Below are 27,044 nucleotides of genomic sequence, written 5' to 3' on the forward strand. Positions count from 1 at the left end.
GCTTCGGCCTACACTCCCCTCCCCCTGCTCCTCCTCCTCCTGCTCCTCCTCCTGCTGTCCCTGGGCTCTAACACACCGCCAGTTTTTGCCCAGATGTGCTAGCTGCACAGAGAAAAACACCAGCCAATGTGTCAGTGGGGTCCAGCACCGCCAGCTGTTCCCCTGCTGTGCAGCCGGCAACGTGTCCTGCAAAAGCCACGCAGACACAAGAACTGAAATTGAAGGGAACCTGTCCCCCCTCCCCCAGGCGTTTTTACGTTATCCAGCCACCTTGTACAGCGGTAATGCTGCATGTGTGCAAGGTGGCTCAGAAACGTATTCTCCTCGCACATGTGGAACTGAAAACACGTCTGCAATGTGTCCTCTGTGTGACCATTTAACCGTCCCGGTGGTGTGACTTTCCTTTGTAATGACACGCTGCAACCCCCTTGGTAGCGCTGCCCATCTTCTGGCATCATTGTTTGGCTGCCTGCGCCTCTGCGGCCGCCCTGACCCACACAACGCCCCTCGGTGTCTTATTTATTGGGACTGCGAGGGTGTGATTGATGGGCAGGATCAGTGCATCAGTTCGCCTGTCCCTCCTCTCCTTCCGCCTTCTTCGGACTGTGCGGCTTCATGGCCGTGGCATGCGATAAGGGATCAGATGACGCCGCACAGTCTGAAGCGGGTGTAAGGACCCGAGTGTGAGAGGCGAACATATGTGCTGCGCCAGGCCCTGAATCCCAGCCCCGCAGTGTTTTAACAATGTTAAGACACTGCGGGGCTGGGATTCATGGTCATCGCGAACCGCACCGGCCGACATTACATGATGCCAGAAGATGGGCAGCGCTAACGGCGCTAGGCCAGGGGATAACACGACAGCGCAGACTCCTGTACAGCAAATAACAACGCTCGGGAGGCTGCACCCAGCACCAAGGTGGGATTCTTGACACCTGTGCTGCGTCTCATTACAAAGGGAACTCTCGCCTCCATTACACAGTTTGACTGTATAAAGGGCTAAATGTTATACGTGTTCCATTCAGCGTGTGCAAGGAGAAAAATTACAAGAGCAACCTTTGACTTGCGCAGCACTGCTGCTGCATAAGCTGTGGCTCTTCTACTTTGTAACCCCTGAGGGGGGGTTAAAGGTGACTTTTGAAATCGGTTCAATTAGGCTTCGGCCTACACTCTGCTCCACCTGCAGAGCCCGGGCTCCAACAACGCTAGTTGCTGTCCGGAAGTGCTGGCTGCACAGAGCCAAACACCTCGCCAATGTGTCAGTGGGGTCCAGCACCGCCAGCTGTTCCCCTGCTGTGTAGCCGGCAACGTGTCCTGCAAAAGCCACGCAGACACAACACACCCAAAGCTGCCGCCTGTGCAGGCTTCGGCCTACACTCCCCTCCCCCTGCTCCTCCTCCTCCTGCTCCTCCTCCTGCTGTCCCTGGGCTCTAACACACCGCCAGTTTTTGCCCAGATGTGCTAGCTGCACAGAGAAAAACACCAGCCAATGTGTCAGTGGGGTCCAGCACCGCCAGCTGTTCCCCTGCTGTGCAGCCGGCAACGTGTCCTGCAAAAGCCACGCAGACACAAGAACTGAAATTGAAGGGAACCTGTCCCCCCTCCCCCAGGCGTTTTTACGTTATCCAGCCACCTTGTACAGCGGTAATGCTGCATGTGTGCAAGGTGGCTCAGAAACGTATTCTCCTCGCACATGTGGAACTGAAAACACGTCTGCAATGTGTCCTCTGTGTGACCATTTAACCGTCCCGGTGGTGTGACTTTCCTTTGTAATGACACGCTGCAACCCCCTTGGTAGCGCTGCCCGTCTTCTGGCATCATTGTTTGGCTGCCTGCGCCTCTGCGGCCGCCCTGACCCACACAACGCCCCTCGGTGTCTTATTTATTGGGACTGCGAGGGTGTGATTGATGGGCAGGATCAGTGCATCAGTTCGCCTGTCCCTCCTCTCCTTCCGCCTTCTTCGGACTGTGCGGCTTCATGGCCGTGGCATGCGATAAGGGATCAGATGACGCCGCACAGTCTGAAGCGGGTGTAAGGACCCGAGTGTGAGAGGCGAACATATGTGCTGCGCCAGGCCCTGAATCCCAGCCCCGCAGTGTTTTAACAATGTTAAGACACTGCGGGGCTGGGATTCATGGTCATCGCGAACCGCACCGGCCGACATTACATGATGCCAGAAGATGGGCAGCGCTAACGGCGCTAGGCCAGGGGATAACACGACAGCGCAGACTCCTGTACAGCAAATAACAACGCTCGGGAGGCTGCACCCAGCACCAAGGTGGGATTCTTGACACCTGTGCTGCGTCTCATTACAAAGGGAACTCTCGCCTCCATTACACAGTTTGACTGTATAAAGGGCTAAATGTTATACGTGTTCCATTCAGCGTGTGCAAGGAGAAAAATTACAAGAGCAACCTTTGACTTGCGCAGCACTGCTGCTGCATAAGCTGTGGCTCTTCTACTTTGTAACCCCTGAGGGGGGGTTAAAGGTGACTTTTGAAATCGGTTCAATTAGGCTTCGGCCTACACTCTGCTCCACCTGCAGAGCCCGGGCTCCAACAACGCTAGTTGCTGTCCGGAAGTGCTGGCTGCACAGAGCCAAACACCTCGCCAATGTGTCAGTGGGGTCCAGCACCGCCAGCTGTTCCCCTGCTGTGTAGCCGGCAACGTGTCCTGCAAAAGCCACGCAGACACAACACACCCAAAGCTGCCGCCTGTGCAGGCTTCGGCCTACACTCCCCTCCCCCTGCTCCTCCTCCTCCTGCTCCTCCTCCTGCTGTCCCTGGGCTCTAACACACCGCCAGTTTTTGCCCAGATGTGCTAGCTGCACAGAGAAAAACACCAGCCAATGTGTCAGTGGGGTCCAGCACCGCCAGCTGTTCCCCTGCTGTGCAGCCGGCAACGTGTCCTGCAAAAGCCACGCAGACACAAGAACTGAAATTGAAGGGAACCTGTCCCCCCTCCCCCAGGCGTTTTTACGTTATCCAGCCACCTTGTACAGCGGTAATGCTGCATGTGTGCAAGGTGGCTCAGAAACGTATTCTCCTCGCACATGTGGAACTGAAAACACGTCTGCAATGTGTCCTCTGTGTGACCATTTAACCGTCCCGGTGGTGTGACTTTCCTTTGTAATGACACGCTGCAACCCCCTTGGTAGCGCTGCCCGTCTTCTGGCATCATTGTTTGGCTGCCTGCGCCTCTGCGGCCGCCCTGACCCACACAACGCCCCTCGGTGTCTTATTTATTGGGACTGCGAGGGTGTGATTGATGGGCAGGATCAGTGCATCAGTTCGCCTGTCCCTCCTCTCCTTCCGCCTTCTTCGGACTGTGCGGCTTCATGGCCGTGGCATGCGATAAGGGATCAGATGACGCCACATAGTCTGAAGCAGGTGTAAGAACCCAAGCGAGAGGCGAACATATGTACTGCGCCAGGCCATGAATCCCAGCCCCGCAGTGTTTAAACTATGTCAATACACTGCGGGGCTGTGATTCATGGGCATCGCGAACCGCACCGGCCAACATTAAATGAGGTCAGAAGATGGGCAGCGCTAACAGCGCTAGGCCAGGGGATAACACGACAGCGCAGACTCCTGTACAGCAAATAACAACGCTCAGGAGGCTGCACCCAGCACCAAGGTGGGATTCTTGACATCTGTGCTGCGTCTCATTACAAAGGGAACTCGCGCCTCCAACACAGTTTGACTGTATAAAGGGCTAAATGTTATACGTGTTTCATTCAGCGTGTGCAAGGAGCGAAATTAAAAGAGCAACCTTTGACTTGTGCAGCACTACTGCTGCATAAGCTGTGGCTCTTCTACTTTCTAACCCCTGAGGGGGGGTTAAAGGTTACCTTTGAAATTGGTTCAAGTAGGCTTCGGCCTACACTCTGCTCCCCCTGCAGAGCCCGGGCTACAACACCGCTCGTTGCTGTCCGGAAGTGCTGGCTGCACAGAGCCAAACACCTCGCCAATGTGTCAGTGGGGTCCAGCACCGCCAGCTGTTCCCCTGCTGTGCAGCCGGCAACGTGTCCTGCAAAAGCCACGCAGACACTTGCTCTTGTACCTTCTGCTCCACATCCTGGTTCCAGTACCGTCAGCTGGTTCCGGGCAGAGCCTTTGGCTTAGGTGCCTCCCTCTGGGTATCCGAGTTCCACCAACGTCAGGTGGTCCTTGGTAGTGCTTTCAGGCACGGGTACCTCCTGCTTAGTAACCGGGTTCCAGTAACGTCAGCTGGTCCTCGGTAGTTCCATTGGCTCTTGGACCTTCGGCTACCCATCCGGGTTCCAGCACCGTCAGCTGGTTCTCGGCAGTGTCTTTTGCTCTTGTACCTTCTGCTCCCCATCCTGGTTCCAGTACCGTCAGCTGGTTCCGGGCAGAGCCTTTGGCTTAGGTGCCTCCCTCTGGGTATCCGAGTTCCACCAACGTCAGGTGGTCCTTGGTAGTGCTTTCAGGCACGGGTACCTCCTGCTTAGTAACCGGGTTCCAGTAACGTCAGCTGGTCCTCGGTAGTTCCATTGGCTCTTGGACCTTCGGGTAGCCATCCGAGTTCCAGTTCCATCAGCTGGTTCTCGGCATTTTCTCAGCCTTCTTGTACCTTCTGCTACATTTCCAAGTTCAAGAGACTAAACACGATGACCCGGAAGAACACCCCTAAGATGACGACGACACCAGAGACGACAACCACCGTGATGACGACGACCCTGGAGACGATGACCCTGAAGACCACCCCGATGACGACGACCCCGGAGACCACCCCGATGACGACGACCCCGGAGACGACGACCCTGGAGACGACGACGACCTGGAAGACCGAGAAGCAGAAGAACAAGAGGCTGCAGAACAAAGAGCAGAAGGACATTAAGCATAACACAAAATATCAGAGCAAAAAAATATTATGTAAATTATAAGCAGAAGAAGACTAAGCAGTGTATGGGGGTGAGTCCGTTCCTCCTCGTGGTGCCCCTGGATAAAGCCTGATGCTGCAGGCCAAACTGAACGCGGACAAATGTAACTGGTTTGTGACAGGCAGAACGGAAGGTGTAATCTTCAAACTTTTATAGATAACAACTACGGGAATGCCTGTCACAAATAAGAATATGATGAAGAAGTTGAATATGATGAAGATAATAGTAAAATAAAAAGAATATGAACAATGTAACCCAAAAAATAATAGGTAGAAGATGAAGAAGAAGATGAATAAGGTGAAGAAGTTGATGTCAAAGAAGCTGATGATGAGGATAATTAAGAAGAAAGCGTGGGAGAAGTAAAAAAGAAGGTGAAGGGCGTGGAAGTAGTGAAACATCAATATCTGACATAAAAAAAAAAAAAAATAACATAGTCAAATTCTTTCTAACGCCGAACTTCATAAAAAAAAATTAAAAATCCTGCTATTCTATTACATTGGGCTAAACCTCTGTCCCTTTAATATCTCCGCCACGTCCCCCAATACATCCTACATTATTCTTAGTTGTTTTCCTTCATGTAGAATGAACCTACAAGTTTATAAAGGGTTTATTTTAATTCCGATATTTTCGTCCCATTGACTTGCATTGGGATCGGGTATCGGTATCGGATTGGATCCGATATTTTGACGGTATCGGCCGATACTTTCCGATACCGATACTTTCCGATATCGGAAAGTATCGCTCAACACTAATGGTGACACTAATTATGGCGTCATCACCGCTCACCATCTTGGTGCAGTCCTCAAAGTTTTGGAGGATGTTACATTTGTCTGACATCCATGTCCACTCCTGAGGTCTTATGTGTGGAGTCTGAACTGAGTATCGATGGCCTTGTTGTTGCTGGTATTCCACAACTGCCCTCTTGTGCTCACAAATCCTATCCAACATATGCAGTGTAGAGTTTCAATGCGTGGGGACATCACACTCCCGTCGGTGAGCCAGAAGCTGCAAAGGCTGCTGAAGCATGGCAAGGGCGGCTGAAGCTGTAGCTGACTTTCCTAAATGGGCAGACAGACGGCGTACTTTCACTAGCAGATCCGGCAGCTCCGGGTAGCTTTTCAGAAAACGATGAACCACGAGGTTAAGCACATGGGCCAGGCAAGGTATGTGTGTGAGTTAACCTTGCCTCAGAGCCACCACCAGGTTACGGCCATTGTCACACACGACCGTGTCTGGCTGTAGGTTCAGCGGTATCATCCAAATATCTGACTGATCTTTCAGCGTTGTCCACAACTCTTCAGCATTGTGTGGTTTGTCACCTAGGTAGATTAGCTTCAGCACAGACTGTTGCTGCTTGGCTGAGGCAGTGCTGCAGTGCAACCAGCTCCTGACTGATGTGTTCATTTCACAGACTGAGGCTGAAGAGGAGGAGGAGGTGCAGGAGATGTAGACTGTGGGGGCAACCTTGATTGATGTAGGGCCCACAATCCTCGGCGTGGGGAGGATGTGTTCCACCCCAAGTTCCGACTGTGTCCTGGCTTCCACTATGTTAACCCAGTGTTCTGTCAGTGAGATGTACCGTCCTTGCCCACAAGCACTTGTCCACGTGCCTGTGGTTAGGTGGACTTTCCCAGTAACAGCATTGTTGAGGGCAAGAGTAATGTTGTGGGACACATGCTGGTGTAATGCCGGTACAGCACACCGTGAGAAATAGTTGCGATTGGGGACTGAGTACCTTGGGATGGTCGCCGCCATCAGATTGTGGAAACCTTCAGTCTCAACTAGCCTAAAAGGCAACATTTCGAGCGCAAGTGGAAGAGAAATGTTAGAATTTACTACTGTGGCCTGTGGGGTGTTGGCTGGGTATTTCCCCTTCCATTCCAATGACTGGGGTATAGACAACTGAAGGCTGTGCTTTGACAAGGACGTGGATGGGCTTGATGATGGTGCTGATTCACTGTGGGCAGCAACAGGTGCAGGGCCGGAGGCATCTTTACATGAACGGTGGACTGGGGATTAGCTTATATGCAAAACAGTGGAAGAAGAAGTGGTGTCACCTGCAGACAGTGGTCCTGGAGCCTGGGGTTTGGCTTACAAAGTCAGGTGCTTTGCTGCCATGTGCCTGATCATGCTGGTGGTGGTCAGGTTTGTAGTTTTACTACCCTTGCTGATGCGGGCATGGCAGCTGCAGCAAATGGCCTGTTTGGGGTTATCGGCAGAGTCTTTAAAAAATAACCAGGCTCGGAAAGATCTAACAGTTGGAATGGCAACTTCCGTCATGTTGGTGATACGGGGAACGGATGCATGCCTTCTGTCTGTAGCCACCACACTGCTTCTTCCTGCCTGTTGGGGTGATATGCCTCCTCCCCCATGTGTGCTGCTGTCCTCGCTCTGCATGTCCTCCTGCCAGGTTGGGTCAGTCAATATGTCATCCACAACCTCGTCTTCCACATCTGCAACCTGCTCCTCCTCCTGACTTTCTGGTAATTGTGTCTCATCATCGTCCACCTCTTGTGACACTTTCCCGCCATCACCTTCGTGTGACCGTGGCTGTTCAAAGCTTTGGGCATCACTACATGCGATCTCATCTTTCCTCACTTCAAGTTGACCAGCCAAGTGTCCGGAATCTTTAAAGGGAAAACTGAACAGCTCTTCAGAGTGTCCAAGTGTGGGATCAGTTGTCTCAGTGCACTCGGCATAGTGGGAGGAAGGAGGATCAAGGTGAGTAATATCCGGTCCACACTCACGGCTAGAGTTGAGCGACTTTCATTTTTTTAAGATCGAGTCGGGTTTTGTGAAACCCGATTTTGTCCAGAGTCGAGTCGAGTGCAGTCGGCCGATTATCGCTAAAAGTCGGGGATCGACCGAAACACGAAACCCAATGCAAGTCAATGGGGAAGCATAGTCGGCAGTGAGTGGAGGCCAGGAAAACACCTACAGTGCCCATTTTAATGCCAAAAACATCCATTCTTGTTTCTGAAGCTTGTCAATCTTAATTAACTTTATAATAATAGTTGGGCATAGGGAATTGGGGGTCATTTGGCAAAAGTTGTGGGGGGAGTAGGGCTGGCTCAAGTTTTTCGTGGGCCCAGGAAATCCGGACTACGTCACGGCGGTGTTGCAGGGAAAGGTAAGTATTTCAACGTTGCAAGTGCTGTGATCCTGAGCAAGCAGGGGGGGCCCACTCGTTCGCATTGGCACTGGCACAGGGCCCCTCAAAGTACAGCGGTGTGTTTGCATGGCGGGGGCGCCTCCCACCAGCAGCGACACTTTTGCGTACTCTGAGGGGCCCTGTGCCAGTGACGTCGCCAACGAGTATGCCCCCCCACCTGATGAAGGAACCTGCACTTTCATCTGCACCTTCCTCTCTGTCCCTGTGTAAGGTGGTATAACATGCGGGAAGGGGAACCTTACTTTCAGCAGGGTCAGATTCTGGCTGTGTAGAGTATAAGGGGAATGTAGTGGTCTAGGTCAATGTACCAGCAGACTCATCTAGCAGTGGCTGGGCAATGGGCAGGATGAGGAGGAAACAGATATAGGGCCAAAGAATAAAGTAGGCTAAATGCAGTTCAAAATTGGTAACAGGACTAAACAGGCGGCATTGCTTTGTTCAGTGGAGTAGCAAACCCAAGAGCAGCAGACACTGTTTCAAGGGCCTAACCACACTAGTAGGCCAAATGCAGTTTAATATCTGATAGTATAGGGCGAAAGCCAGAATGTGGAAGCTCAGCTTTGTTCAGTTGAGGACAACACCAGGCAGGGGCAGACAGACACCTTTAGTAGGCCGGAACAGCCAATTTTTTAAAAAAACAGCAGTTAGTAAGAGGCAGAAGGTAGAAGCTCAGCTTTATTCAGTTGAGGACAACACCAGGCAGGGGCAGACCCCTTTAGTAGGCCGGAACAGCCAATTGCATTTTTAAAAATGGTAATTTGGAACTGAAGGTTGAAGCTCAGCTTTATTCAGTTGAGGACAACACCAGGCAGGGGCAGACAGACACCTTTAGTAGGCCGGAACAGCCAATTGCATTTTTAAAAATGGTAATTTGGAACTGAAGGTTGAAGCTCAGCTTTATTCAGTTGAGGACAACACCAGGCAGGGGCAGACAGACCCCATTAGTAGGCCGGAACAGCCAATTGCATTTTTAAAAATGGTAATTTGGAACTGAAGGTTGAAGCTCAGCTTTATTCAGTTGAGGACAACACCAGGCAGGGGCAGACAGACACCTTTAGTAGGCCGGAACAGCCAATTGCATTTTTAAAAATGGTAATTTGGAACTGAAGGTTGAAGCTCAGCTTTATTCAGTTGAGGACAACACCAGGCAGGGGCAGACAGACACCTTTAGTAGGCCGGAACAGCCAATGGCATTTTTAAAAATGGTAATTTGGAACAGAAGGTTGAAGCACAGCTTTGTTCAGTTGAGGACAACACCAGGCAGGGGCAGACAGACACCTTTAGTAGGCCGGAACAGCCAATTTTTTTTAAAAAACAGCAGTTAGTAAGAGGCAGAAGGTAGAAGCTCAGCTTTATTCAGTTGAGGACAACACCAGGCAGGGGCAGACCCCTTTAGTAGGCCGGAACAGCCAATTGCATTTTTAAAAATGGTAATTTGGAACTGAAGGTTGAAGCTCAGCTTTATTCAGTTGAGGACAACACCAGGCAGGGGCAGACAGACCCCTTTAGTAGGCCGGAACAGCCAATTGCATTTTTAAAAATGGTAATTTGGAACTGAAGGTTGAAGCTCAGCTTTATTCAGTTGAGGACAACACCAGGCAGGGGCAGACAGACACCTTTAGTAGGCCGGAACAGCCAATTGCATTTTTAAAAATGGTAATTTGGAACTGAAGGTTGAAGCTCAGCTTTATTCAGTTGAGGACAACACCAGGCAGGGGCAGACAGACACCTTTAGTAGGCCGGAACAGCCAATGGCATTTTTAAAAATGGTAATTTGGAACAGAAGGTAGAAGCTCAGCTTTATTCAGTTGAGGACAACACCAGGCAGGGGCAGACATTCACCTTTAGTAGGCCGGAACAGCCAATTGCATTTTTAAAAATGGTAATTTGGAACTGAAGGTTGAAGCTCAGCTTTATTCAGTTGAGGACAACACCAGGCAGGGGCAGACAGACACCTTTAGTAGGCCGGAACAGCCAATTGCATTTTTAAAAATGGTAATTTGGAACAGAAGGTTGAAGCACAGCTTTATTCAGTTGCAGCTTCTTGGCAATAATATAAAGAAGACGAGACAGGACAACACTCGTTGGATGCCATATCTGTGTTTTCACTGGAAAAAAAACTGTCAGTTAACTACTTGTAGGAGAAAGTTTTTGTAGCTGGAGGCCACTTTTTGTATTGTACCAGTTTTTTGTTGTATGTTTGGAACTGAAGGTTGAAGCTCAGCTTTATTCAGTTGAGGACAACACCAGGCAGGGGCAGACACCTTTAGAAGGACGGAAAAGCCAATTTTTTTAAAAACAGCAGTTAATCTGAGCCAGAAGGTAGAAGCTCAGCTTTATTCAGTTGAGGCCAACTTGAATTAGGGACTGCAGACAGACTTTGCAGGCTGTCCCCTGTGTGGACCATGCATCCAATACATTAACCCATTGAGCCACAAAGGACACGTAACCTTCCGTGGCCAGGCCTACAGGTCCATGTGTCTGTTGTCAGGTATACCTTTGGACTGACAAATTGACAGAATGCAAGGACAATGCGGTCTTTAACATGCAGGTGGAGGGGTGGGATGGCTTTTCTCGCAAAAGAATTGTCAACTGGGTAGCTCATAGCGTGGTATATCGTAGTTCATCCTGGCTTTATTAATATTAAATTAAATTAAAAAATAGGCTCTATGCACTTAATAATTGGTTCCAGGGGTACACGGGCAGCAGTGGTCTGGTCAGTGGAGGCCTAGTGGAAGGAGGGACCGCAGACAGGCTTCGAAGGCCTAACATAATTAAATTGGGCTGGCTGTAGGCACTTTATTATTAGTTACAGGGGTACACGGGCAGCAGTGGTCTGGTCAGTGGAGGCCTAGTGGAAGGAGGGACCGCAGACAGGCTTCGAAGGCCTAACATAATTAAATTGGGCTGGCTGTAGGCACTTTATTATTAGTTACAGGGGTACACGGGCAGCAGTGGTCTGGTCAGTGGAGGCCTAGTGGAAGGAGGGACCGCAGACAGGCTTCGAAGGCCTAACATAATTAAATTGGGCTGGCTGTAGGCACTTTATTATTAGTTACAGGGGTACACGGGCAGCAGTGGTCTGGTCAGTGGAGGCCTAGTGGAAGGAGGGACCGCAGACAGGCTTCGAAGGCCTAACATAATTAAATTGGGCTGGCTGTAGGCACTTTATTATTAGTTACAGGGGTACACGGGCAGCAGTGGTCTGGTCAGTGGAGGCCTAGTGGAAGGAGGGACCGCAGACAGGCTTCGAAGGCCTAACATAATTAAATTGGGCTGGCTGTAGGCACTTTATTATTAGTTACAGGGGTACACGGGCAGCAGTGGTCTGGTCAGTGGAGGCCTAGTGGAAGGAGGGACCGCAGACAGGCTTCGAAGGCCTAACATAATTAAATTGGGCTGGCTGTAGGCACTTTATTATTAGTTACAGGGGTACACGGGCAGCAGTGGTCTGGTCAGTGGAGGCCTAGTGGAAGGAGGGACCGCAGACAGGCTTCGAAGGCCTAACATAATTAAATTGGGCTGGCTGTAGGCACTTTATTATTAGTTACAGGGGTACACGGGCAGCAGTGGTCTGGTCAGTGGAGGCCTAGTGGAAGGAGGGACCGCAGACAGGCTTCGAAGGCCTAACATAATTAAATTGGGCTGGCTGTAGGCACTTTATTATTAGTTACAGGGGTACACGGGCAGCAGTGGTCTGGTCAGTGGAGGCCTAGTGGAAGGAGGGACCGCAGACAGGCTTCGAAGGCCTAACATAATTAAATTGGGCTGGCTGTAGGCACTTTATAATTGGTTCCAGGGGTACACGGGCAGCAGTGGTCTGGTCAGTGGAGGCCTAGTGGAAGGAGGGACCGCAGACAGGCTTCGAAGGCCTAACATAATTAAATTGGGCTGGCTGTAGGCACTTTATAATTGGTTCCAGGGGTACACGGGCAGCAGTGGTCTGGTCAGTGGAGGCCTAGTGGAAGGAGGGACCGCAGACAGGCTTCGAAGGCCTAACATAATTAAATTGGGCTGGCTGTAGGCACTTTATTATTAGTTACAGGGGTACACGGGCAGCAGTGGTCTGGTCAGTGGAGGCCTAGTGGAAGGAGGGACCGCAGACAGGCTTCGAAGGCCTAACATAATTAAATTGGGCTGGCTGTAGGCACTTTATTATTAGTTACAGGGGTACACGGGCAGCAGTGGTCTGGTCAACGGAGGCCGATTGTAATGAGTGTCTGCCAGTTAGTAGTCCAAAACAACAACTAAATGTGAATGTCTCGCATTAAAACAAAACAAAAACACTAAAGGGTGCAATCATTAGGTTCAGGGGTGGGATCCTCTGCGTTGTTTCAAACCTACTAATTTTGCGCAAAGTATTTACTGTGGTAAATAGAGGACACTGCCCCTGACTATGTTAAGTACCATCATACATGTCAACACAATGGTATTGTCAGTGGCAGGTATGGAAGGATGTCAGCGCATAGACTTAACATTGGTGGAAGTGTGAGAGATAACTGTGGAAGTGGTAGAGCAATGTTTGACCTGGGGGTGGGTGAACTCTCTTGTGGCCGGCGTTACAGGCCCAAGGCCCCTCATGTTACAACAGTGTGTCTGACGTTGGGTGCGCACCACCACCGCCAGAGACACTTTATTGTACTATGAGGAACCCAGTAGCAATGCCGTCGACCAAAAGCGAGTACACCCACCTCTTCAGACAAACAGCAGTCTCACGGGTGCTTGCGCCAAGTCGCGATACCACGGCCCCGTGTGGGGAGTTTGGCCATTTAGGGAGGTGTAAACATGTCGTATGCTGGACAATCAGCTGCAGCAAATTAGACATTAGAAAAGTAATTCACAGTAGTCCACAGGCAAGAGCTTTTCATAGGAAAGCTAGGTGTCGGCCGGGCAAGGTGGGGCAAAAGATTTCGAAATCCAGTTGTGGTTCATTTTAATGAATGTTAGATCGTCAACATTTTGGGTAGCCAGACGAGTCCTTTTTTCGGTTAATATTGAACCTGCAGCACTGAATACTCTTTCTGATAGGACACTTGCTGCCGGGCAAGCAAGCTCCTGCAATGCATATTCTGCCAATTCTGGCCAGGTGTCTAATTTTGATGCCCAGTAATCAAATGGGAATGACGGTTGAGGGAGAACATCGATAAGGGATGAAAAATAGTTAGTAACCATACTGGACAAATGTTGTCTCCTGTCACTTTCAATTGATGCAGCAGTACCTGTCCTGTCTGCGGTCATAGCAAAATCACTCCACAACCTGGTCAGAAAACCCCTCTGTCCAACGCCACTTCTGATGTGTGCACCCCTAACACTCCTAGTCTGTTGCCCCCTTGAGCTCGTGTGAGAACGATCACGTGCGCTGTGTGCTGGGAATGCCTGAAGCAAACGGTCAACAAGAGTTGATTGTTTGGTTGCTAATATTAGTTCCAAGTTCTCATGTGGCATAATATTTTGCAATTTGCCTTTATAGCGTGAATCAAGGAGGAAGGCCAACCAGTAATCGTCATCGTTCATCATTTTCGTTATGCGTGTGTCCCTTTTTAGGATACGTAAGGCATAATCCGCCATGTGGGCCAAAGTTCCAGTTGTCAAATCTCCGGTTGTGATTGGGTGAGGGGCAGTTGCAGGCAAATCTACGTCACTTGTGTCCCTCAAAAAACCAGAACCCGGCCTTGACACGCAACCAATTTCCAGTGCCCCCGGGAAAGGTTCCGCATTAAAAATATACTCATCCCCATCATCCTCCTCGTCCTCCACCTCCTCTTCGCCCGCTACCTCATCCTGTACACTGCCCTGACCAGACAATGGCTGACTGTCATCAAGGCTTTCCTCTTCCTCTGGTGCAGACGCCTGCTCCTTTATGTGCGTCAAAATTTGCATCAGCAGACGCATTAGGGGGATGCTCATGCTTATTACGGCGTTGTCTGCACTAACCAGCCGTGTGCATTCCTCAAAACACTGAAGGACTTGACACATGTCTTGTATCTTCGACCACTGCACACCTGACAACTCCATGTCTGCCATCCTACTGCCTGCCCGTGTATGTGTATCCTCCCACAAAAACATAACAGCCCGCCTCTGTTGGCACAGTCTCTGAAGCATGTGCAGTGTTGAGTTCCACCTTGTTGCAACGTCTATGATTAGGCGATGCTGGGGAAGGTTCAAAGACCGCTGATAGGTCTGCATACGGCTGGCGTGTACAGGCGAACGTCGGATATGTGAGCAAAGTCCACGCACTTTGAGGAGCAGGTCGGAGAACCCAGGATAAGTTTTCAATAAGCACTGCACCACCAGGTTTAAGGTGTGAGCCAGGCAAGGAATGTGTTTCAGTTGGGAAAGGGAGATGGCAGCCATGAAATTCCTTCCGTTATCACTAACTACCTTGCCTGCCTCAAGATCTACTGTGCCCAGCCACGACTGCGTTTCTTGTTGCAAGAACTCGGACAGAACTTCTGCGGTGTGTCTGTTGTCGCCCAAACACTTCATAGCCAATACAGCCTGCTGACGCTTGCCAGTAGCTGGCCCATAATGGGACAACTGGTGTGCAACAGTGTCATCTGCCGATGGAGTGGTTGGCCGACTGCGGTCTGTGGAAGAGCTGTAGCTTCTGCAGGAGGACGAGGAGGAGGGGGTGCGAACGCCTACAGCCAACTGTTTCCTAGACCGTGGGCTAGGCACAACTGTCCCGAAATTGATGTCCCCTGTGGACCCTGCATCCACCACATTCACCCAGTGTGCCGTGATGGACACATAACGTCCCTGGCCATGCCTACTGGTCCATGCATCTGTAGTCAGGTGCACCTTTGTACTCACAGATTGCCTGAGTGCATGGACGATGCGCTGTTTAACATGCTGGTGCAGGGCTGGGATGGCTTTTCTGGAAAAAAAGTGTCGACTGGGTAGCTCGTATCGTGGTTCAGCGTACTCCATCAGGGCTTTGAAAGCTTCGCTTTCAACTAACCGGTAGGGCATCATCTCTAACGAGATTAGTCTAGCTATGTGGGCGTTAAAACCCTGTGTACGCGGATGCGAGGATAAGTACTTCCTTTTTCTAACCAGAGTCTCATGTAGTGTGAGCTGAACTGGAGAGATGGAGATCGTGGAACTTGCGGGTGTGCCGGTGGACATGGCAGACTGAGAGACGGTTGGAGACGGTATTGTTTCCGCCGGTGCCCTAGATGCAATATTTCCGCCTACAAAACTGGTGATTCCCTGACCCTGACTGCTTTTGGCTGGCAAAGAAACCTGCACAGATACTGCCGGTGGTGCGGAAAATGGTGGCCTTACAGTGACGGAAGGGATGTTGCGTTGATGACTAGCTTCATTGGCCGAGGGTGCTACAACCTTAAGGGACGTTTGGTAGTTAGTCCAGGCTTGAAAATGCATGGTGGTTAAGTGTCTATGCATGCAACTAGTATTGTGTTATGACCCCAGTGGACAGGGTCTCAGAGGAACGTGTAAGTCTGCGAGATTCAAAAATCCAGCTCATAGGGCTGTGGTAACTGGGTTGACCAAATAGCTACTCCTAACGCCAACACTAGAAGTAGCCGGGGATCATGCCTACGGTGATCGCTAGATGACTCGAGCCAGCCGGAGAATCTAACTACCCCTAGGAGAAGAAAACAAAGACCTCTCTTGCCTCCAGAGAAAGGGACCCCAAAGCAAGATACAAGCCCCCCACAAATAATAACGGTGAGGTAAGAGGAAATGACAAACACAGAAATGAACCAGGTTCAGCAAAGAGAGGCCAGCTTACTAATAGCAGAATATAGCAAGATAACTTATCTGGTCAACAAAAACCCTATAAAAATCCACGCTGGAGATTCAAGAACCCCCGAACCGTCTAACGGTCCGGGGGGAGAATACCAGCCCCCTAGAGCTTCCAGCAAAGGTCAGGATACAGATTGGAACAAGCTGGACAAAAATACCAAACAAAACAAAAGCAAAAAGCAAGGAAGCAGACTTAGCTTGAAATACAGGAACCAGGATCATAGGACAAGAGCACAACAGATTAGCTCTGATTTCAACGATGCCAGGCATTGAACTGAAGGTCCAGGGAGCTTATATAGCAACGCCCCTGAACTAACGGCCCAGGTGAGGATATAGGAAAAGACAGAAGCTCCAGAGTCAAATCACTAATGACCACTAGAGGGAGCAAAAAGCAAAATCACAACACAGTACCCCCCCCTTAGTGAGGGGTCACCGAACCCTCACCACGACCACCAGGGCGATCAGGACGAGCGGCGTGAAAGGCACGAACTAAATCGGCCGCATGAACATCAGAGGCGACCACCCAGGAATTATCTTCCTGACCATAGCCCTTCCACTTGACCAGGTACTGAAGCCTCCGCCTGGAGAGACGAGAATCCAAGATCTTCTCCACCACGTACTCCAACTCGCCCTCAACCAACACCGGAGCAGGAGGCTCAGCAGAAGGAACCACAGGCACAACGTACCGCCGCAACAAGGACCTATGAAACACGTTGTGGATAGCAAACGACACAGGAAGATCCAGGCGAAAGGATACAGGATTAAGGATTTCCAATATCTTGTAAGGACCAATAAAACGAGGTTTAAATTTGGGAGAGGAAACCTTCATAGGAACAAAGCGGGAAGAAAGCCACACCAAATCCCCAACATGTAGTCGGGGACCCACACCGCGGCGGCGGTTGGCAAAGCGCTGAGCCCTCTCCTGTGACAACTTCAAGTTGTCCACCACAAGATTCCAGATCCGCTGCAACCTATCCACCACAGAATCCACCCCAGGGCAGTCAGAAGGTTCCACATGACCCGAAGAAAAACGAGGGTGGAAACCAGAGTTGCAGAAAAACGGCGAAACCAAGGTGGCGGAACTAGCCCGATCATTAAGGGCAAACTCAGCCAACGGCAAGAAGGTCACCCAATCGTCCTGATCAGCAGAGACAAAACACCTCAAATAAGCCTCCAAAGTCTGATTAGTTCGCTCCGTCTGTCCATTAGTCTGAGGATGGAAAGCAGACGAAAACGACAAGTCAATGCCCATCCTACTACAAAAGGATCGCCAGAATCTGGAAACGAACTGGGATCCTCTGTCTGACACAATATTCTCAGGGATGCCGTGCAAACGAACCACGTTCTGGAAAAACACAGGAACCAGATCGGAAGAGGAAGGCAGCTTAGGCAAAGGAACCAAATGGACCATCTTGGAGAAGCGATCACATATCACCCAGATAACAGACATGCCTTGAGACACCGGAAGATCAGAAATGAAATCCATGGAGATATGTGTCCAAGGTCTCTTAGGGACAGGCAAGGGCAAGAGCAACCCGCTGGCACGAGAACAGCAAGGCTTAGCTCGAGCACAAGTCCCACAGGACTGTACAAATGACCGCACATCCCTACACAAGGAAGGCCACCAAAAGGATCTGGCCACCAGATCTCTGGTGCCAAAAATTCCTGGGTGACCTGCCAACACCGAGGAATGAACCTCGGAAATGACTCTGCTGGTCCACTTATCAGGCACAAACAGTCTGTCAGGTGGACAAGAATCAGGCCTATCAGCCTGAAATCTCTGCAACACACGTCGCAGATCTGGAGAAATAGCTGACAAGATAATACCATCCTTAAGAATACCAACAGATTCAGCGACTCCAGGAGCATCAGGCACAAAGCTCCTGGAAAGAGCATCGGCCTTCACATTTTTTGAACCTGGTAAATACGAGACAACAAAGTCGAAACGGGAGAAAAACAATGACCAGCGGGCCTGTCTAGGATTCAGGCGTTTAGCAGACTCGAGATACATCAGATTTTTGTGATCAGTCAAGACCACCACACGATGCTTAGCACCCTCGAGCCAATGACGCCACTCCTCAAATGCCCATTTCATGGCCAACAACTCCCGATTGCCCACATCATAATTTCGCTCCGCAGGCGAAAACTTCCTAGAGAAAAAGGCGCAAGGTCTCATAACAGAGCAACCAGGGCCTCTCTGCGACAAAACGGCCCCTGCTCCAATCTCTGAAGCATCCACCTCAACCTGAAAGGGAAGCGAGACATCAGGCTGGCACAAAACAGGCGCCGAAGTAAACCGACGTTTCAACTCCTGGAAAGCCTCCACGGCAGCAGGAACCCAATTAACCACATCGGAGCCCTTCTTGGTCATATCCGTCAAAGGTTTCACAATGCTAGAAAAGTTAGCGATAAAACGACGGTAGAAGTTAGCGAAACCCAAGAACTTCTGAAGACTCTTAACTGACGAGGGCTGAGTCCAATCAAGAATAGCTCGGACCTTGACTGGGTCCATCTCCACAGCAGAAGGGGAAAAAATGAACCCCAAAAAGGGAACCTTCTGTACACCAAAAAGACACTTTGAGCCCTTGACAAACAAAGAATTTTCACGCAAAATTTTAAAGACCATCCTGACCTGCTCCACATGCGAGTCCCAATTATCAGAAAAAACCAGAATATCATCCAGATAAACGATAAAAAATTTATCCAGATAGTTCCGGAAAATGTCATGCATAAAGGACTGAAAAACTGAAGGGGCATTAGAGAGCCCAAAAGGCATCACCAAGTACTCAAAATGACCTTCGGGCGTATTGAATGCGGTTTTCCATTCATCCCCTTGCTTAATGCGCACAAGGTTGTACGCACCACGAAGGTCTATCTTGGTAAACCACTTGGCACCTTTAATCCGGGCAAACAAGTCAGACAACAGCGGCAAAGGATACTGAAATTTGACAGTGATCTTATTTAAAAGCCGATAGTCAATACAAGGCCTCAAAGATCCGTCCTTTTTAGCCACAAAAAAGAATCCCGCACCAAGAGGGGAAGAAGACGGACGGATGTGTCCTTTCTCCAGAGACTCCTTGATATATGAACGCATAGCGGTATGTTCAGGTATCGACAGATTAAACAGTCTTCCCTTAGGAAATTTACTGCCTGGAATCAAATCTATTGCACAGTCACATTCCCTATGAGGAGGCAATGCACTGGACCTGGACTCGCTAAAGACATCCTGATAATCAGACAAATACTCCGGAACTTCCGAAGGCGTAGAAGAAGCAATAGACACAGGCAGGGAATCCTCATGAATACCACGACAGCCCCAACTAGACACTAACATAGCCTTCCAGTCAAGGACTGGATTATGGGTCTGTAACCATGGCAGCCCCAAAACAACCAAATCATGCATTTTATGTAGAACGAGAAAACGTATCACCTCGCGGTGTTCAGGAGTCATGCACATGGTAACCTGTGTCCAATACTGCGGTTTATTTTCTGCTAATGGCGTAGCATCAATACCCCTAAGAGGGATAGGATTTTCTAATGGTTCAAGAATAAAACCACAGCGCTTAGCAAATGAGAGATCCATAAGACTCAGGGCAGCACCTGAATCTACAAACGCCATGACAGGATAAGATGACAGTGAGCAAATCAAAGTTACAGACAGAATAAACTTAGGATGCAAATTACCAACGGTGACAGGACTAACAACCTTAGATATACGTTTAGAGCATGCTGAGATAACATGTGTAGAATCACCACAGTAGTAGCACAAGCCATTCCGGCGTCTATGAATTTTCCTCTCATTTCTAGTCAGGATTCTATCACATTGCATCAAATCAGGTGTCCGTTCAGACAACACCATGAGGGAATTTGCGGTTTTTCTATCACATTGCATCACATCAGGTGTCTGTTCAGACAACAACATGAGGGAATTTGCGGTTTTGCGCTCCCGCAACCGCCGGTCAATTTGAATAGCCAGGGACATGGTATCATTCAGACCTGTGGGAATGGGAAAACCCACCATAACATTCTTAATGGCCTCAGAAAGGCCATTTCTAAAATTAGCGGCCAGTGCACACTCGTTCCAATGTGTCAGCACGGACCCTTTCCGAAATTTTTGGCAATACACCTCAGCCTCGTCCTGGCCCTGAGACATAGCCAGCAAGGCTTTCTCTGCCTGAATCTCAAGATTGGGTTCCTCATAAAGTAAACCGAGCGCCAGAAAAAACGCATCAATATCAGCCAATGCCGGATCTCCTGGCGCCAACGAAAAAGCCCAATCTTGAGGGTCACCCCGTAAGAATGAAATAACAATTTTTACTTGTTGAGCAGAGTCTCCAGACGAACAAGGTTTCAGGGACAAAAACAATTTACAATTATTCCTGAAATTCCTAAACTTAAATCGGTCTCCTGAAAACAGTTCAGGAATCGGAATCTTGGGTTCAGACCTAGGATTTCTGGTAACATAATCTTGTATACCCTGCACACGAGCGGCAAGCTGGTCCACACTTGTAATCAAGGTCTGGACATTCATGTCTGCAGCAAGCTTAAGCCACTCTGAGGTAAAGGGGAAAAGAAAAAAAAAAAAAAAAAAAATGAGAGAGGGAAAAAAAAAACTCAAAATTTTCTTTCTTATAATCCCACTTCTGCAATGCATTAAACATTTAATACTGGCCTGGCATACTGTTATGACCCCAGTGGACAGGGTCTCAGAGGAACGTGTAAGTCTGCGAGATTCAAAAATCCAGCTCATAGGGCTGTGGTAACTGGGTTGACCAAATAGCTACTCCTAACGCCAACACTAGAAGTAGCCGGGGATCATGCCTACGGTGATCGCTAGATGACTCGCGCCAGCTGGAGAATCTAACTACCCCTAGGAGAAGAAAACAAAGACCTCTCTTGCCTCCAGAGAAAGGGACCCCAAAGCAAGATACAAGCCCCCCACAAATAATAACGGTGAGGTAAGAGGAAATGACAAACACAGAAATGAACCAGGTTCAGCAAAGAGAGGCCAGCTTACTAATAGCAGAATATAGCAAGATAACTTATCTGGTCAACAAAAACCCTATAAAAATCCACGCTGGAGATTCAAGAACCCCCGAACCGTCTAACGGTCCGGGGGGAGAACACCAGCCCCCTAGAGCTTCCAGCAAAGGTCAGGATACAGATTGGAACAAGCTGGACAAAAATACCAAACAAAACAAAAGCAAAAAGCAAGGAAGCAGACTTAGCTTGAAATACAGGAACCAGGATCATAGGACAAGAGCACAACAGATTAGCTCTGATTTCAACGATGCCAGGCATTGAACTGAAGGTCCAGGGAGCTTATATAGCAACGCCCCTGAACTAACGGCCCAGGTGAGGATATAGGAAAAGACAGAAGCTCCAGAGTCAAATCACTAATGACCACTAGAGGGAGCAAAAAGCAAAATCACAACAGTATTGAGACTTTTCAGATTCTGACCTCTGCTTAAGCTAGTAGAACATTTTTGACAGATGACTTTGCGCTGATCAATTGGATGTTGTTTAAAAAAATGCCAGACTGCACTCTTCCTAGCATCGGATCCCTTTTCAGGGATTGCAGACTGAGCTTTAACCGGATGGCAACGCTGTGCTCCAACAGGTTTTGGCTTTGACACGCGTTTTGGGCCAGATAGGGGCCCGGCAGATGGAACCTGTTGCGATGTTGATGCCTGCTGCGGCCCGTCCTCCACCTCCGCTTCTGAACTACTGCTGCCTGCACCCTGTTCCCCCAATGGCTGCCAATCGGGGTCAACAACCGGGTCATCTATTACCTCCTCTTCGAGCTCGTGTGCAACTTCGTCTGTGTCACTGTGTCGTTCTGTGGTATAGCGTTCGTGGCGGGGCAACATAGTCTCATCAGGGTCTGATTGTGGATCTGTACCCTGAGAAGGCAATGTGGTGGTCTGAGTCAAAGGAGCAGCATAGTACTCTGGCTGTGGCTGTGCATCAGTGCACTCCATGTCAGAATCTACTTGTAATGGGCATGGCCTGTTAAATGTTTCACTTTCTAAGCCAGGGACGGTATGTGTAAAGAGCTCCATGGAGTGACCCGTTGTGTCGCCTGCTGCATCCTTCTCTCTTGTTGTAGTTTTTGCTGAGGAGGACAAGGAAGCGACTTGTCCCTGACCGTGAACATCCACAAGCGACGCGCTGCTTTTACATTTACCAGTTTCAGAAGAGGAGGCAAAAGAGCTAGAGGCTGAGTCTGCAATGTAAGCCAAAACTTGCTGTTGCTGCTCCGGCTTTAAAAGCGTTTTTCCTACTCCCAGAAAAGAGAGCGTTCGAGGCCTTGTGTAGCCAGACGACGAAACTGGCTCCACAGCTCCAGACTTAGGTGGAATATTTTTATCCCCACGACCACCTGATGCTCCACTACCACTACCATCATTACCAGCTGACAATGAACGCCCATGGCCACGACCTCTTGCACCAGACTTCCTCATTGTTTTAAAAAATTAACCAAAGTAACTTTATTTGTTGCTGTCAAACAACTTACACGGTGAGCTATAACTTCAGTATGATTTCTATATCCCTTAACAGGTTGGTGAGACCACAAGGAAAATCAGGCACAATGTTACACACTCTGTTTTCTGTGGCACAAAATCACAGAGATGACACACACGCAGGACTGTCACTCAAGCACTAATGTCAATATTATTCTCCCACCTAATTTTTTTTTTTCTCAGGGAGACTTTAGAAACCAAATAAGATAAAATGTTTTTTTCAGGGACAATTTAGAAACCAAATACTAATAAAAAAAATAAAAAAATAAAATAGCCTTTCTATGGCCCACAATTAGAGAGAGAGAGGTGGCACACCCAAGAGTCAAGACTGGCACACAAGCTGAAAGGGCAATATTACTCTCCCACTGTTTTTTTATGTATTTTTTTTTTTCAGGGAGACTTTAGAAACCAAATAATATTAAATAAAGCAAAAAAATAAATAGGCTTTCTATGGCCCACAATTAGAGAGAGAGAGGTGGCACACCCAGGAGTCAAGACTGGCACACAAGCTGAAAGGGCAATATTACTCTCCCACTGTTTTTTTATGTATTTTTTTTTTTTTTCACGGAGACTTTAGAAACCCAATAATATTAAAAAAAACAAAAAAATAAATAGGCTTTGTATGGCCCACTGAATGAGAGATGGCACACACAGGAGTGGCACACAAGCCCTGACTGAGGCCAATATTTTTCTCCCACTGATTGATGTAGTGTTTTTGTGTTGAGGTAGATTTTAGAACACAAATCAAGGAAAAAAATAAATAGGCTTTCTATGGCCCACTCAGTGAGAGATGGCACACACAGGGATGGCACTGTAGCAGAAATGCCAATCTTAATCTTCCACAAAAAAAAAAAAAACAGGGACTGTCCTACAATTACTATCTCCCTGCAGTAATGTAAGCCAGGTATGGCAGGCAGCAATAGGAGTGGACTGATGCACAAATTAAATAAAAAGTGTGGACAAACAAAAAAGATAGCTGTGCAGAAAGGAAGGAACAAGAGGATATGTGCTTTGAAAAAAGCAGTTGGTTTGCACAGTGGCGTACACACAGCAATACAGCTATCACGGAGCCTTCTAGGGCAGCCCAATGAGCTACAGCGCTGAGGGAAAAAAAAAAAATGTAGCTTCCAGTGTCCCTGCACACCGAAGGTGGTGTTGGACAGTGGAAATCGCTACAGCACAAGCGGTTTGGTGGTTAGTGGACCCTGCCTAACGCTATCCCTGCTTCTGACGAAGCGGCAGCAACCTCTCCCTAAGCTCAGATCAGCAGCAGTAAGATGGCGGTCGGCGGGAACGCCCCTTTATAGCCCCTGTGACGCCGCAGACAGCAAGCCAATCACTGCAATGCCCTTCTCTAAGATGGTGGGGACCAGGACCTATGTCATCACGCTGCCCACACTCTGCGTTCACCTTCATTGGCTGAGAAATGGCGCTTTTCGCGTCATTGAAACGCGACTTTGGCGCGAAAGTCGCGTACCGCATGGCCGACAAGCACAGGGGTCGGATCGGGTTTCATGAGACGCCGACTTAGCCAAAAGTCGGCGACTTTTGAAAATGAACGACCCGTTTCGCTCAACCCTACTCACGGCTACTCAGACTTGACCATGTGGAAGACATGGCGGTGATGGTGACTAAGTGACTGGAAGCATTATCTGCTATCCAACCAACAACTGTTTCACACTTCTCTGGCTTCAATAGTGGTGTGCTGTGGTCCCCTAGAAGCTGGGACAGGAAGGTCGAGCGAGAAGATGTGGGTCTTAGTTGTGGCCCACTTTCAGCTAGGCCATGGCCTCATCGTCTGCATGCTTCATCAGCATCACGTCCACTTCCCTGTCCCTTGTCCCTTGCCTTGCCCATTTTAAATGGACTACTGGACTATTTCAAAAGCTCAAGACAAATGTATTTATTTGGAGAAAAATTATATGTGATCAGTATGCCTGCAAAGCTACGATTTTTCCATCACAGATACACCAGGCCTCAGCCTCAGATAACAGACTGTATAATTTTTTTTATTTTTTTTTTAATTTGGAAAAAAAATGAGTAGAACAAGGCTAGCAGACAGAACTATGCTATGTATGCCTGCGAAGCTACGATTTTTCCACCACAGATACACCAGGCCGCAGCCTCAGATAACAGACTGTATAATTTTTTTATGGTTTTTGTGAAATTTGGAAAAAAATAAAAAATGAGTAGAACAAGGCTAGCAGACAGAACTATGCTATGTATGCGTGAGAAGCTATGTGTCATATCGGACGCTGTTCAGACCAGGTCGTTCGACAGATAGCGGTAGTTCCGCTTTTGACCATTATTTGCTCATTGACGTCGGCTAGATTTTATCTAGCTGTTCCGGGGTTAATCTACCTGATCTTCGGATTGGAAGCTGGGCCATGCCCACTGCCTTTAAACAGCTTTCCTGATCATTGGGCGTCGCCGATTATAGCTTCTGTCTTGTGCGTTGTTATCTCGGTCTGGAGTGGAGAGCTGGTGCTGGAGATTCGTTGCTGGTGGTGTATTTTCCTTTGTCTTATTTACTCCTTCCTATATTTGTATTTATTTTGCCCTGCACATTTATTGTGTATTCCTGAGTGACTGCGGCATGGTGTATATTTTCCTTTATCCTTGTCTGTGCTAACAGTGGGTATTGGTGAATTACCTCTTCACTGGGTGGCGGGCGAAGGTTTCAGCTTAGGGTTGAAACAGGAGGCAGGGTGAGGTTCAAGGCCTGGACATGCACACCATCAGTGTAAACTTCAGGTAGAGGGTCAGCCAGGATTTCCCTAGTCTGAGGGAAATTGCAGGGGCCTGGGTAATTAGCCCTCCCTCACCTAGTCTCCATGTGACACTACGATTTTTCCACCACAGATACACCAGGCCGCAGCCTCAGATAACAGACTGTATAATTTTTATTATGGTTTCTGTGAAATTTGAAAAAAAATAAAAAATGAGAAGAACAAGGCTAGCAGACAGAACTATGCTATGTATGCCTGGGAAGCTACATTTTTTTTTTACCACAGATACACCAGGCTTCAGCCTCAGATAACAGACTGTATAATTTTTTACTTTTTGGGGGGGAAATTTGGAAAAAAAATAGAAAATTAGTAGAAAAGGCTAGCAGACTGAACTATTCTATGCATGCCTGTGAAGCTACAGTTTTTCAACCACAGATACACCAGACCTCAGCCTCAGATAACAGACTGTATAATTTTTTTTATGCTTTTGTGAAATTTGGAAAAAAATAAAAAATGAGAATAACAAGGCTAGCAGACAGAACTATGCTATGTATGCCTGGGAAGCTACGATTTTTCCACCACAGATACATCAGGCCTCAGCCTCAGATAACAGACTGTATAATTTATTTTATGGTTTTTTTTGGAAATTTGGAAAAAAAAAAGAAAATTAGTAGAACAAGGCTAGCAGACTGAACTATGCTATGTATGCCTGCGAAGCTACGGTTTTTCAACCACAGATACACCAGGCCTCAGCCTCAGATAACAGACTGTATACATTTTTTTTGTGAATTTTTGAATAAAAAAATGAGAACAAGGATAGCAGACAAAACTATGCAACTTATGCCTGCAAAGAAAAGATCTTTCCAGATACACCATCCGTCAGCCTGAGATAACAAACTGATCTAAATGTGGCCTTAATTTTTTTGAGCCCAAAAAATTGTGTCAACAAGTTGGCTATGACACAAAAAAGGACTACTAAAATTGTAAGATATTTTGCACAATGATATGCAATATGTGTGGCGTACAACTCACAGTGATAAATCTAAGAACTGCAACTAAATATTTTTAGACCAGTTTTTTTTTGGCGCACTCACATCTGATGCCTGAGACCCAAAAATATGTTTACAATTTTAGATTTGCACGCTCTTCAATTACAATGACCAGGCTGTATTCTGCAGCGTGACCAAGCAAACAAATGTAGAACAAAAAAGGGGTATGAATTGCTTTACAATAAAAGTAGCAGGTATAAGATGCAAAAAAAAAAAAAAAAAAAATTGGCCACAGATAACTGCAGCTAGGTATATATTAAATAAGCAGCAGACAGTAATGGAGTTTTTGGAGGTATGCAGTGTGATCTATATACTCACATACAGTGCCTGCAGGCCTTGCACTGATGTGGATATGTGCACATAGACTCCCCTGCCTACCTAGCGCTGCAATCTCTGGACCCCCGCGTTAGTCCTAAAAAGGACTGTTGGTTTCTCAGGATTTGTGGACTGAACAGTAGCAGACCCACACTAACTATTAAAAGGATGATTCTGACCCTATCTCAGCAGCAGCTCTCCCTACACTAGCTGAGTCCAGAGCAGAATGCGGCGAGCAGGGCGGCGCCAGGTCTCTTATAGACCTGATGATGCTGTGTGGCCCGCCAATCACTGTAATACCACAACAAAGATGTACAGTGCATGGCAGACAATCCCTGCATTGTCATTGTTGCTCTAAAGAGCGCCAGAATTGCAGGGTGGAGACCCGAGCTCCTGTCCAATAATCCCGGAAATACTCGGTGCTCGCCGAGTACACCGAGCATAGTGATACTCGGGCGAGTACTGAGTAGTGGTGAGCACGTTCGCTCATCACTAATGTTCAGTAAATGCACTCAGTAATTGGTCAGGGCTCCTTTTGCATCATTTACTGCATCAATGCGGCATGGCATGGAAGCGATCAGCCT

This window comes from Ranitomeya variabilis, chromosome 1 (genome assembly GCF_051348905.1).
Source record: "Ranitomeya variabilis isolate aRanVar5 chromosome 1, aRanVar5.hap1, whole genome shotgun sequence".
Classification (NCBI taxonomy): Eukaryota; Metazoa; Chordata; class Amphibia; order Anura; family Dendrobatidae; genus Ranitomeya; species Ranitomeya variabilis.